Source organism: Pongo abelii, chromosome 1, assembly GCF_028885655.2.
Source record: "Pongo abelii isolate AG06213 chromosome 1, NHGRI_mPonAbe1-v2.0_pri, whole genome shotgun sequence".
Taxonomy (NCBI): domain Eukaryota; kingdom Metazoa; phylum Chordata; class Mammalia; order Primates; family Hominidae; genus Pongo; species Pongo abelii.
Window position 1 is genome coordinate 39,940,451 of NC_071985.2, and position 13,603 is coordinate 39,954,053.

At 44.3% G+C, this 13,603-nt stretch overlaps 1 long non-coding RNA gene across 1 annotated transcript in view; it reads left to right on the top strand.

The window, feature by feature from the left end:
- The first annotated feature begins 3,068 nt into the window (after nucleotides 1–3,068).
- Nucleotides 3,069–13,603, top strand: part of LOC112134959 (uncharacterized) — an 80,961-nt gene continuing 70,426 nt past the window's right edge. Inside the window, exons 1-2 of the long non-coding RNA XR_008510183.2 lie at nucleotides 3,069–3,222; nucleotides 3,763–3,838. This is a non-coding gene — a long non-coding RNA (uncharacterized LOC112134959). The remainder of the gene's footprint in view (nucleotides 3,223–3,762; nucleotides 3,839–13,603) is intronic.

Sequence of the window (13,603 nt, forward strand, 5' to 3'; positions counted from 1 at the left end):
CCAACCCTGTCAACTCCTTGATCTCAGACTTCTTGCCTCTAGAATTGTGAAACAGTAAATTTCTGTCATTTTAGCCACCCAGTTTGTGACCTTTGTTAGGCAGTCCTAGCAAACTAACGCACCTCTGCAGCGATGGTTAAGACTGAACTCTGGGGCAGGAAGCTTGCTTGGCTGGGCAGGGCTGCAGTAAGGAATTATGGGGCTCAGCATGCCTCCCGGCTCAAGTGCTGGAGCGAGAGCTCCCAAGCATCCCAAGTCTGCCTTTACCACCCTCTCAAGACATGGATTCGCTGACAGCATGAAATCTTGGATCTCCATTTTTTCCCTTTCGATCTGAGTCAGAGCCCATGGGGTGCCCTTCAGGAGCTGTGGGTGCAATATGCTTTCTATGTCAGAATTAGCCAAGAGGTGGGCTGCTGTTGACTTTTTCCAAAGCACAATCCCCGCTGCTGGTCCATCTGATAGGTACTCTTGCAAGAGAGGAAAGATATGTTTCATGCCTTTAACCACCTGGAGACTGGACCAGAAAGAATTGCTTTAGCCACTACTCCATGTGCCCTTAGTAATGCTAAGCACACCTTCAAGCAGGTTGGAGACCTCTCATAACACCGATCGTCGATGCAAAATAACTTGTTGGAGTGCTTAGTCAATTTCCAACCATTCCTTCTTCTCTGCTGGATCTCTGGTTGCAGACATGGGTTTGAGTTGTCAGCAAGAATTGTGAAAGTTGAGTGTGTGTGTGTGTGTGTGTGTGACTGAGAGAGAAAGAGAGATGGATGGAATGACTGACATGTATCTTTGATGGCTGTCCAACCAAAAGACAGGATTTTCAGATTTCTTGAAAACTGTAGTGATTCAAAATCATTGCCAGGGAGATTTTGAACTTTTCTTAAGAAAAACAGGAAATGAGAGACTCGTAAAACCCAGGGAGGAAATCTGACATTTTGAGGCCACTGACTGTCTCCATTTGAGACACTAACAAGAACCATCGAGCATCCTGTGTTTCGGATTAAACAGATTCTTCTTGGTGAGGGAACATTCCCCGCGAGATAACCTTTGAAGGCGGACCTGTAGCTTACATTTGAAGCTATGAGACTATCGCCCTCTGCTGGCCAGAGGCTCTTTGCAGCTAAATTCTACGCATCCACCAACGAGGAAAACAAATTCATCTAATCCAGTGAGTCCAGGTGGGATTTTTCCATCTCATATATATATATATTTCATTTCCCAACTTATTGTGGGGAGGGGGTATTTGGTGAGACAGAATAAAGAAACAGAGTTTTTAATAGCATACTCATTGAAGTTATAAGAGGCTATCACAATCAGTAGGGAGAAAGGTTATTTTTTGTGTAGATGCTTCAACCTGAAGAATTGCTTTTTCTTGCTGATGTTAAGACTTAAAGCCTCTTATGATGATATTGTCAAATAAGAACCTGCCACTGGCCCACCAGGGTAGAGAAAGAGTAGATGCTCGGGTCAGGGTGGGGACTCTACAGTTTGTAGTGTCTTTCCAGATAGAATGGGGCCAAGGGGAAGTGTAGGGGGAAACAGGGAGGAAAGTGGACATAAGAAGATTCCTGGCTCCCCTCCTAAGGGGGATCTGTATGACCTGGGAAGAATTCTTTGAGCAATGCAAAAAAAAAAAAAAATTGTCCATCCTACTGATCAATTTACTAGGAAGAGTGTGATTTTAGGGGGAACAGATACTACCTGAATGGCCTTCCAGACATTGTGGGGCATTAGTGAGGACCCTGAAAGCCCTTCTGTTGGAATTGGATCCCATTTTGACATATTTGGGCATATTTGGGATATCAGTAGAGATGCTTGGGTGGGGATCCCCTCTCTGTAGAACTGTATTCGGATTATTTGGGTTTGAACTATTCACTCATCTATTAATAATAATCAGGCCTTCTACTATAGTCTCCTCTTATCTTCAAAAATAAAGTTAGCTGGATAGTGATAGAGCAGAACAGTGATTTAAAACATGGACTCTGGTGTCAGACTAGCTGGATTATAATTCCAGCTGTGTCTCTTATAGCTCTATGACCTGGGTGAGCTATGTAATCACACTTTGCCTCAGTTTCCTCATTTATAAAATGGATATAAATGGTACTTATCATGTAAGGTTATTGTGAGGGTTAAATGAGTTGATACACAAAAACTACTCAGAACAGTTCCTGGAACATAGTGAGCACTCAGTAGTTATTGTCTGTCATCATCATCATCATCATCATCATCATCATCATCATTATCATAAATGACTAAGACTTATGAGGCCAAATATTTGTCCCCGCTAACCACAACCCCATTTTGCTGTGATCACACATGTTCTTGAGAGTGAAAAGAGATATGCTTGCGTGTTATGGTTGACAGTACTGTTCCATGAAAGGGCCGCATGTATAAGGCGACCCCCAAATGCAGAAGGAGCCAAGTAACCAAATAAAGAGGCAGACAAATCCAGTTTGTCAGTTTTGAATGATTTATTATGGGGAACTAACAGGCAGAAGCAAGGTCTTGGGTGGTCCCAAGACAGGTAGATCTCTGCACCACAACACCCCTGAGACCCAGGGCTTATATCTTGAAGAAAAAGCATACATGCTCTGGAAGGGATGTGTAGATGGCTATGGGTGTCACAGCCTTTGATTTCTGCAACTACAAGGGTTGTTTTGGGGGAAACTTAATGAATAGATGTTCCTACATAAAGAGTAATACATCAACTAGACATTTTGGAGGCATTCCTGGACTCGGGGTTAGTGAGAAGTTACATGATGAATTACCATTTAAAATAAAGTCATTCTTGTCCCCGAAAGTACAAGTGTTCGCCAACATCCAATCCACTTCTTCTAGAGACATGGAAGACTCCTGCCTGGAATGTGGGCAGGGCCATGTGAGTAGCTCTGGTCAATGAAATGTGAGTGCATGTGGCTTATGTCATCACTTCTGGGCTGAGACAGTTAAGCCCCAACATGATTCTTCAGTTTCTTTTCCTGTGTCACAGCAACCAAGAAGGTCATATGTTCCAGAAGCTGCAGCTATAAGGTGGGTGAGGGGACCTATGTGGGCCTGGGCTCTTGAGTGACTATGTGGAGCAGAGCTGTACTGACTCTTTCTTATCCATGGGTAGCACAAGTGAAAAATAAACTTCTGTGGTGCAAAGTCACTGAGATTCAGGAGCTGTTACCAAAGCGGAGCCGAGCTCAGTCGTTCCCAGTCTGGTCCCAGGTAAGTAACAGGGGATGTTTAAGAGATGCAAACCCCCAGGCTTCACCCCACGCAAGCTGAATCAGAGGCTGAGGATGGGGCCAGAGTCTGGGTTTTAACAACTCCCCCAGGTAATTCTGATCTAGCTCAGGATTGAGAACCACAGCTGTAACTGATCTTGAATGAAACAGGTGCCAGAAGCCTGAGGTGAGATCTCACTCTGTCAGCTTCCAGTTACACAGGGAGCTTGCCCCAGAGGCCACCAGTGTTTGGGATGATCCATTCTGCTTTACTTCTTTCCTTTGGTAGAGATATTTAAGCACTAAACACCTGAGAATATTTAACTACAAATATACTGATGTGGTTTGGCTGTGTCCCCACCCAAATCTCATTGTGAATTGTAGCTCCCATGATTCCCGTGTGTTGTGGGAGGGACCTGGTGGGAGATAATTGAATCATGGGGATAGATACTGTTCTCATGGTAGTGAATAAGTCTCACTAGATCTGATAGTTTTATAAGGGGAAACCCCTTTCGCTTGACCCTCATTTTTTCTTTGTTAGCCACCACGTAAGACGTTCCTTTGCTCTTCCTTCATCTTCCACCATGATTGTGATGCCTCCTCAGCCACGCTGAACTGTGAGTCAATTAAACCTCTTTCTTTTGTAAATTCCCCAGTCTTGAGTATGTCTTTATCAGCAGCGTGAAAACGGACTAATACATATACTAAGGCCCAAGCTACTTACCTGAAGTTAACAAATCACCTGGAAATAGGTTCAGTTGTAGCTTTAAGAAGGTGAATGCTTTCTAGATCTTCCCAGTTATGTCTGAAATCATCAGGTTCATTGGGCTCTTTCTCATTCTTTGCTTGACAGCCCCTCTCTGAAGCAGAGAAGAAAGAGTCTGATGATCCTTATTTCACAGAGGAGGAAAGTGAGGCTCCAGGCAGTCAAGTTATTTATCCACAGCCTGGAGACATAGCTTTGCCCTGCATACAGCCCTAGTGCTGCACCTCACACAAGCAGTACTCAGTGAAGAGTTGTAGAAAAATGAAGATACAAAGACATTTGCTGGCCTCACACGTCGCTTAATTGTCTGAGCTTGTCTGAGTCTCGGTCGGGTGCTCATTGCTGTGCCTGGGCGGGTGCCCCAAGAACTAAAGTTGAGGGTGGAGGCAAAGCTAAGGGTAGACACGGGAGGGACAAAGCAAAGGGCTGGGAAGGAACAATCTGATCCAGCCCTCTCTTAGCCCTTTGCAAGGCAGCAGCCGTCCCAGAGAAGTAAGAGCCTGTAGTCAGCAGGGGGCGGTGTTGTTCTAACAAATACCTTAATAATGGCTGGTGAGAAGGCTGCCCGCGCATCTAAGCTTGGGCAATACTGATGGAACTGAATTGATCGAGGCCAGAGGATCTGGTCCCTTTGAAAAACAAAAACAGCGAAAAAGATGGGCACCTATATACCCACTACCTATACTGGGCATTTTCTGCAAAATTCTTTCAATTTTTCTGTCTGGAAAACGTTATAATAAAATTTTGGAAGAAAAAAGAGGATGGAGCCCTCCTAGGCTGTGCCTGTCTCAGCCCTGCTGCTGCGGTTGGTGCACCCATCTGGGTCCAGGCCCATAGCCACGGGGGGCAGTGGCATGAGTCTTCACGGAGCGTCTTATTCTTGATACTCATCGTATTCTCCCTGCCCAGAGGTATGGTCTGCCAGCTCTCTTCTTTGCTTGCTCCTTTTTCTCCTCTGCTATTTCTCCTTCTTCCTGTCCCCCTCATACTCTGTCCTCTACCTCCATATCTGACTGTGAGTCAGGTGGATGGTTCATGAGTCAGCAGGGCCAGTACTGGGGATGTGAGGGGTTAGGCGTGAAAGACACATCAGATCCCGTCCCTTCAGAGTTTATAGTCGTGGAAAGACAAACCCACAGAGGCAGAACTTAGAGAAAGAAGACAGGAAATCATGACATCATGTTCTCTGGGCCATAGGATACATGCAAGTTTCAACCTCGATTCAATCTTGGCAAAGGCTCTCTAGTTGTTCAGGACTTCCCCATCATGAGCTTTCTGGAAGGCACCTCTTCCATGTCCAAACATCCTGCAGGGTTTCGCAAGATAGAGCCCATCCCTATACCCAAGAGACAAGCGGTGGATTTCTTGATTTGGCTGTGAGGGGGCAGGTCAGCTCAGCTCAGCTCAGCTCATCCAAGAGGTCTCACATAAGCCTTCTTGTGGTATTCTATAATCCATCCTTCCACCTACCTGAACCATTCCAAGGCTCTGTGACCCGAGGATGACCCAGATTTGAGTTCAGCCTCCTAGTACCACTCTATCCAGAGGCGGAACTCAGCCGGGTTCTAAATCAGCCTGGCTCCATGACCCCAGATACTAGCTTAGCCTTCTAAGGAAGGAAGCCATTTCCTGCTGCTCTGCTGCCAGAAGCCAGGATACCCCATCCAGAACTGGGTGTGGGGAGATGAGAGGCACCATTAGCAGCCATGGCTACACTGGCATTAGGAGATTAATGAGGCTTTTTGAATAACAAATGTAGCTTCAGCCAACTGTTGGCAATTAGTTAGAGCAAAGCCATGCTGTGCTCTGACTCTGTCCGCTGGGACCTCCAAAGGAGCATTACAACAGGAAGGACTAGACCCGGAGGGAAAGAGTTGAAATTCCACCTTCCACATTCCAGGCTGGCCCTGTAGGTGTACAGTGACCCTGGGCTAAGTCTTCTCATAACCGTCTTTATCTGAGATCATGTTGAGAGATATGTAAGGCAATGAGGGGCCTTGAGAGATCATTTTGTCTACCAGCCTGCCTCCTCTCAGGACCACACAGCAGTGCTTCTCGAGGTTTAATGTGTATATAGGTCACCTTGGAACCTTGCTCCCAGGTGACTGCTGATGTTGCTGGTCCAGGAACTACTTTGAATAGCAAGACCGAGAGAGAGAGAGAGAGAGGAGAGAGAGAAAGATATGGGGGCAGGGGAGCATGCTTTGGAGCCCAGAGCACATTTATTTCATTAAGTTGAGATTTTAGTCTCTATAATTCATTCATCATTTACTTCATCATTCATTCAACAGCATCTACTCTGCTAGGCAACTCAATTCACATGTATTGGTACAGAGACAAGGGTGAAAATAGTCTGGAGTAACCAGAGAGTCTCCTGGGACAGGAGGAGAAGCCTGGGGAAAGCAGAGTGGGTACAGGACTGGGCCCCTAGGGTGGGCCTAGCTGCAGGCTAGCAGATGCTGCTGTACTCCTCCCTTCCAGGAAGGCCCTACCAAAGCTGCAGTGACTACAGGCCCACAGCCAAGGCAGGCAGGCGGCAGGGAGAAGTAATGCTCACATCATCTTCTCTTTAAGAAAGAAAATGCGTCTTAAAAGCAGTGGGAGCTAATTTGCTCTTCTGTAATCAATCACCCAGTACAGGAAACAAAAACACAGGGAGATTCGAGGCAGGCAGGCAGGCAGGGGGACTCTGTAGAGAGGATGGTCTTCACTTCATGGGTTTAACAAAATAAATCTTAAGGACATGTGGCATGAACATGTGTATGTTTGGGGGTGAGGAGGTGTGTATGTGGGGGGCCATGTTTAAAGTGGTGCCAATCTTCTCCAGGCTTCCAAGCAGTCTCGCCTCATCTTGCCTGTCTTTTGATCTATATGGGGGTAGTGGGGAACTATTATTTCAATTAAGGCTTCTCTGAGCTCTTACCTCTAGAAAAGGAAAACAGTCATGTGCGGTGGCTCACACCTGTAATCCCAGCACTTTGGGAGGCTGAGGCCAGTGGATCACTTAAGGTCAGGAGTTCAAGACCAGCCTGGCCAACATGGTGAAACCCCATTTCTACTAAAAACATAAAAATTAGCCAGGCGTGCTGGTGCATGCCTGTAGTCCCAGCTACTCGGGAGGCTGAGGCAGGAGAATTGCTTGAACCTGAGAGGTAGGGGCTGCAATGAGCTGAGATTGTGCCACTGCACTCCAGCCTGGGCGACAGAGGGAGACTGTCTCAAAAAAAAAAAAGGGGAAAACATCCAGATGTCACCCTGGAAACAAGGAGCTTAGATTTACCTCCACCTTTCAGCTCATCGCTGGCTACCTTCTGTTCTCTCCCGAGCCTTGGCTTCCCTGTCTGTAGAATGGGGAGATTCTCACTCTTCCCTCTCTGTCCCACACCACTGAGGTGAGGAAAACGACAGTGTTACTAAACCAAACCTGGTGTAAGGTAAGCTCCAGGGGAACCTGGTGCTCGGGCTATTTCCATCTGAGCCTTGGGGTTGGGGTGAGAACAGCCCACGACAGTGTTAGACAGTGGCTGTGGAAACAGCACCCCTTGGGAATGCCGTATGGTGTGGCACGTGTTTTCTAACTGTTCTGTCCCCACTGCTCAAAGAAGTGTCCCAGCCAGGTCCCTTTCTCATTTGCTGTCTTTCCTTCCCTGTCTTTTCTTCCTTTTTTTCTCCCTCTCCGTCATACTGTTTCTTTTATCCCTGTATCTATTGTGACTATAGTTTCCAAATTAAAAATTGGGACATAGCCTGACAATATGTCAGAGTATTTGAGATAAGGACATCCACAGGCATTCTGGGATGGGTGAGCTAAACACCCCTCTCCATGTGCTGCCTCCTCTGCCTGTGTCTGCTCTGGGCGCCAACTCCATGGTCATATGACAACACGTTGGGGTCAATGTCATGCCAAATACCCAGATGTTTAGAAATGTCCGGATGGTAGATTTAATGTTTGCTGTTTTGTATATTCTGAGTGCCCTGTGCACACAATTCAGTAAAAACAAATACATGAATAAATTTTAAAAACCTCTGCAACCCAAGCAGTGATTTGTTTAGCATCTTGTCTTCAAAACAAGTGGTAGAGATTGGGTTTTTTTCCTTCCTCCTGGCATTATTTTGGTGGTATGCAATGCAGACTTCATATAAGCCATCTCTGACCAAACTCTCTGAATACCTTCCTAGGAAGAGACTCTTCTGTGCAAAGAACCCCATTCTTTGGTTTCCTGAAGCCACATAATCTGTATAACAGTGAGTGTGGTCCCTGGTTCAAATCCTTACCACATCATCCATCTGTCCATCCACCCACCCACCTGCTTTTTCTTCATTCCTTCCCTCCCTCCCTTTTTCCCTTGCTCCCTTTCTCCCTCCTTCTCTCCTTCCAAACTTATATGTCCCCTACACACCCTGCACTGTGCTAGATACTGATCCTTGTCTGCTAGGACTCGGGGTTTATTGGGTAAGACAGACGTGCACACAGCAGTTGTAGAACATGTTCAAGTGCAATTCTTCCCCAGACCTATCTCTGGATATTTTCCCCTTCTCTTCCTGACTTCATGTCCCATGCCTCCACCAGCTTCCCTGTACCCACTGTGTTTCCAGGGTGGGAGCTCAAAAAATATTAGAGAAGGGCCACTCCTTTGTAGCAGGGAGATTTCCTTCCCAAACATGTGTGGGTGTCTAGAAGAAAGAGAGATTTATACCCACAACTTTGAATGGTGTCCTTTTCTCTCGTCTCTCTCTAGAACACCTAGTTGATGTCTCCCCACAGAACAGCAGGCCTCCTGCCATGGAAGGCAGCACCTCTCATCTAGGGTGGGGGACATTTCTTCCTGCAGAATGTCCTCCCCTTGCATCCCCACCCCCATGTGGGAGCAGATGGACAGGGGGATGGAGCCAGTTGTTTGTTTCAGTTCTGGCTGGTATCGGCCTGGTGGGAGAGAGTGTAACCAAGAAGAGAGAAGGCTTGTGGCTTTGGGAGCTTAATTAAACATATTTACAAAGTCCAGGCCTGGTTAGCTAGTGAGGAACAATGAGACAGAGGATGGTATTGCATTATAAGATTAATAAACCAATTAAAGAAAGACTGCAGCAGCCTGGTGGCCCCACTGGGGCAGGAGGCAAATTTGACAGCTGCTCTTTTTTGATGATTGCCACAAATTTCGGAAGAAAAGACAGCCTGGGCTTCCCCCAGTCCACGAGAGAATACCCCAGGCTGTTGTCCTGTCTAATCGCTCAGACTGCTAGTCAAGTTGTTTTCCAAGCCTGTAGGTCAGATGTCATGTTTAGCCAACTGGGGGAAAAAAAACTAAAAAAAAAACCAACAAAACAAAAGCTACTTCTTCTTCTGTAATCCTAAAAAAAAAAGGCACACATATGAGACCATTTATTTTTTCTCAGGACGCACCATTCCCAGGAAGAGTGGGATAGTAGATAGGCAGGGGAATTTGGGGAGCTCCTGCAGGCAGTTCGCAGAAAAGCCTCCCTGAGGAGAGCCTGCCTCCCGTTGGTCTGTCTCTTGCCCGTTCTATCAACGTTAGCATGCTGCTCCACAGCTCTGGTTCTCTTGCAATCAGATTACTGTTAGGATTTTTGCACATGTTACATTATGTTTAAATGACTGCCCCTTGCCATTGCCTGGGACATAATTAGTAAAAACAGGCCCTTATGCAAAGTCCAATGAAGACTCTGACTTTATGAAGCAACAAAACAAGCACCTCGACTCAGGGAGTGGCAGTGGGGAGTGAGACCAATAGGACTCTCTTTTCTCACGACCTCCCCTCCTCATTAACATTATTTTCTCAAGACCCCTAAAGGCATGCCCCTTTCCTAAACACTCCTGGGCCAGGGCCCAAAAGCTCCTGCTCAAAACCAGGAATGAGGCTGTGAACACATAGTTTCCCTACATGATGGGAAGTGTGAGTTAGGAGCCCGCACCTTCAGTGATAGCCAAAAGCATAAGAAAGTGTGTTGGGGCTCCTTTCTCTTGCTTAGCTGTACCAGCCCCGGGAGCTCAGGGACCCCAGTGTTCATGGCATCAGCTGCCTAGGCTTGGTTTTCACAGCTGTCAGACTGCTCCTATTAGGAGCTGAAAGGATGCTAAGATGGCCACGCAAGTTTCAGAAGAGGTTCTAGGTATTTCAGTTCCTTCATTTGGAAAAAAAAAAAAAAAAAAAAAGAAGGGGGATAGTAATATAGTAAAATCAATTCTGCCCACTTTATAACATTGGCAGAGAAGCAAGGGGAATAAGGTATTTGGAGAGTTCTAGGTAAACATGACTATTTGTTGTTATCAGGCAGTGCTTTAATTCCTTCCTATCTGGAATAAAATAAGGAATGAATGACTCAGACTGACTTGGGTCTTACCAATTGTGATCCTGGCAACTTGTTGGAACTCTCAGACTCTAATTTTTAAATGGGAATGACAATGCTTGAGGTCAAAGTGTGGCTTTTGGCATCATTATCAGGTTTTTGTCCCTTCCTAGCTGCTTAGTCTTGCAAGATTTATATTCTCATCTGAAAAATGAGATAATTCCCACCTCATAGGATTATTCTAGAAATTGATTAAATCATTTATGTAAAGTTTCCAGCTCTGTGTCTGGTACATAGTAAATGCTTAGTGTAATAATAACCACATATAAAAATAATCTTTTCTTTTTCTTTTTTCTTTATTGAGACAGGGTCTTGCTCTGTTGCCCAGGCTGGAGTGCAGTGACAGGATCACAGCTCATTGCAGCCTCAACCTCCCGGGTTCAAGCAATCCTCCCACCTCAGCCTCCTGAGTAGCTGGGACTATAGTCATGCACCACCACACCCGGCTAATTTTTGTAGTGTTTGTAGAGATGGGGTTTCCCCATGTTGCCCAGGAGGGTCTTGATCTTGAGCTCAAATGATCTGCTTGCCTCTTCCTCCCAGAGTGCTGGGATTATAGGCATGAGCCACTTAGCCCAGACAATAATCTCGATTTTTCTTGTTACTAAATGAGATTATCTAGACAGCATCCTGCACAGTATCTAGCACATGGCAGATATTCAATAAATAAAGGTCTCCACCCTCTCTCCTTCCTAAATAAATGAAACCAGTCCATATAATAAAAAACCTGGCCCATCTCAGTCTTCTTTTGAACAGGAAGGCTATTGCAGCATAGAATGGTTAGAGCCTGAGAAGGTCACATACCTTTAAAAGCTGCTCCACAGGGTCACTGCTTTCTCCAGGAAAGAAGAAATGGACGTAAGAGGCCGGGCACCGTGGCTCACGCCTGTAATCCCAACACTTTGGGAGGCTGAGGCAGGTGGATCACGAGGTCAGGAGATCAAGACCATCCTGGCCAACATGGTGAAACCCCATCGTTACTAAAAATACAAAAATTAGCCAGGCATGGTGGCATGTGTCTGTAATCCCAGCTACTCAGGAGGCTGAGGAAGGAGAATCCCTTGAACCTGAGAGCCAGAGGTTGCAGTGAGCCGAGATCATGCCACTTACTGTGCTCCAGCTTGGGCAACAAAGTGAGACTCTGTCTCCAAAAGAAAAAAAAAAGAAATAGCCATAAGGAATGAAGTGGGAAGAACAAGGACAGAAAAATCACAACTCCACAGGAAGCACAGGGCTGGCCTCTCCTGCGAGGACCCCCCCCTTCTCCCCACGCTCAAAGACAGCGCCTTTCAGTTTTCCTCACACGCCTCTGAAAGTACTCTGAAAGTCTATGTAGCTCCTCAAACATCTTTAAGCTAATATCTACAATTTTCTCCATTAAGTTTGGAATCATTCCAAAAGGTATAATTTCAGGGTGTTATAAGTACTGACTCTTTAAAATGAAACCATTACTACTTGTTCAATGTATTCAATGGAATTGGAATACTATAGTTATCTATCATCATCCCTTAAAAACTATGTGAACAGACTGTTCTCTATTATTTCAATTTGGTTTTTTTTTGAAGTTTTGTACAGGCAGGGTCTCCCAGTGTTGCTCAGGCTGGTCTTGAATTCCTGGTTTCAAGAGATCCTCCCACCTTGGCCTCCCAAAGTGCTGGGATTACAGGTGTGAGCTACCACGCCCAGCCTCAAAGTGCTATTTAACATTGAGAAATTTTATTTCATTCTCTGATCTTCTTAAACTCACCTTTGTATTCTAACTCCCGCAGAATTTTATTCTAATGTGATGTTTTTATGCTTGACAGTCTTTTTTAAGTGTACAGTTCAGTAATGTTAAGTTCATTCATATTGTTGTGTGTAATCAGACATTTTAATAGTAGTATGTTTCCATAAGTTTCCAAATGTCAAAATTACTTCTTCAATGAGTAATCATTATATTTCAGTGTACACGTTACCAAAAAACATAAATATAACATAAATTTTGTCAATGCTAACTTAAACATAGTAGAAATTTATTGGGACTACATCTCTTAATGAGATTAGTGAGATCCTCCAATTAGATAATAAATATTCCTTTTTGCTAGAATGATAAAGGATATAAATCAATTCTATTCTTTATTGAAAACTTGTTTCACTTTTATAAATGTGCACATTGATTAATTTTGCTTACACGCGTAAGTTGATGGGAACAGGTGTTTTATTATGGTAACTTCATCAATTATTTGAAATCTTTTTGGGTTCAAATGCTCCAAATCACACAGTGACCTATCATCAAAAATTATTTTCTCTTTCAATTCTGTCAAAAGAGAAAAAGACTTCCTAAGGTATTTCTTGCCCATAATTAGAACCATTCTCTTTCTCAATTTCTGGGAATATCCAAAAAGCCTTTTCCAAAATTTATTTAATGACTATTAATTAGATCTTTTATTCATTTTTTTTTTTTTTTTACTTAGCAGCAACTTGTCTCATTCAACTTATTAAGAAAAGATTGAGGCCAGGCACGGTGGCTCACAACCTGTAATCCCAGCACTTTGGGAGGCCGAGGTGGGTGGATCACGAGGTCAGGAGACCGAGACCATCCTGGCCAACATGGTGAAACCCCGTCTCTACTAAAAATACAAAAAAAATTAGTGGGGTGTGGTGGCACATGCCTGTAATCCCAGCTACTTGGGAGGCTGAGGCATGAGAATCACTTGAACCCAGAAGGCGGAAGTTGCAGTGAGCTGAGATCCACTGCACTCCAGCCTGGCAACAGAGCAAGACTCCATCTCAAAAAAAAAAAAAAAGAAAAGAAAAGATTGAAAAATTAAAATATTGTAAATTTCAATATACTTTTTTCAATGCATTTTAAAAAGTCAGATGCATTTGTTTTATTGCATGCTTCGAGTGTCTTTTTGTCAAAACCATATAGCTCAGATTTAGCTCATTCAATTTATGAAAAATGCCTTGTGCATAATCTCTTTAGCAAAGCCAGTCTTTCTTGTCAAACCAGTATGCAAATCAGACTTACTTTCTACAAAAAAAGTCTGACTTAAATTTTTAATTCAAATCAACATCATATATTTGAAGGAATATTATAAAAACTACTGTAAGAGGGATTACTTATAATCTTGTAAAAAGATTACTAAAAAGCAGTCAAGATTAAAATCATGAAGGATATAATGTAATTAATCTATTTTATGGTAAATTATAAACGCAAGAATAAATCTCCATGCTGTTTCTCATTACTTAGTCACAATTAAATGTTATA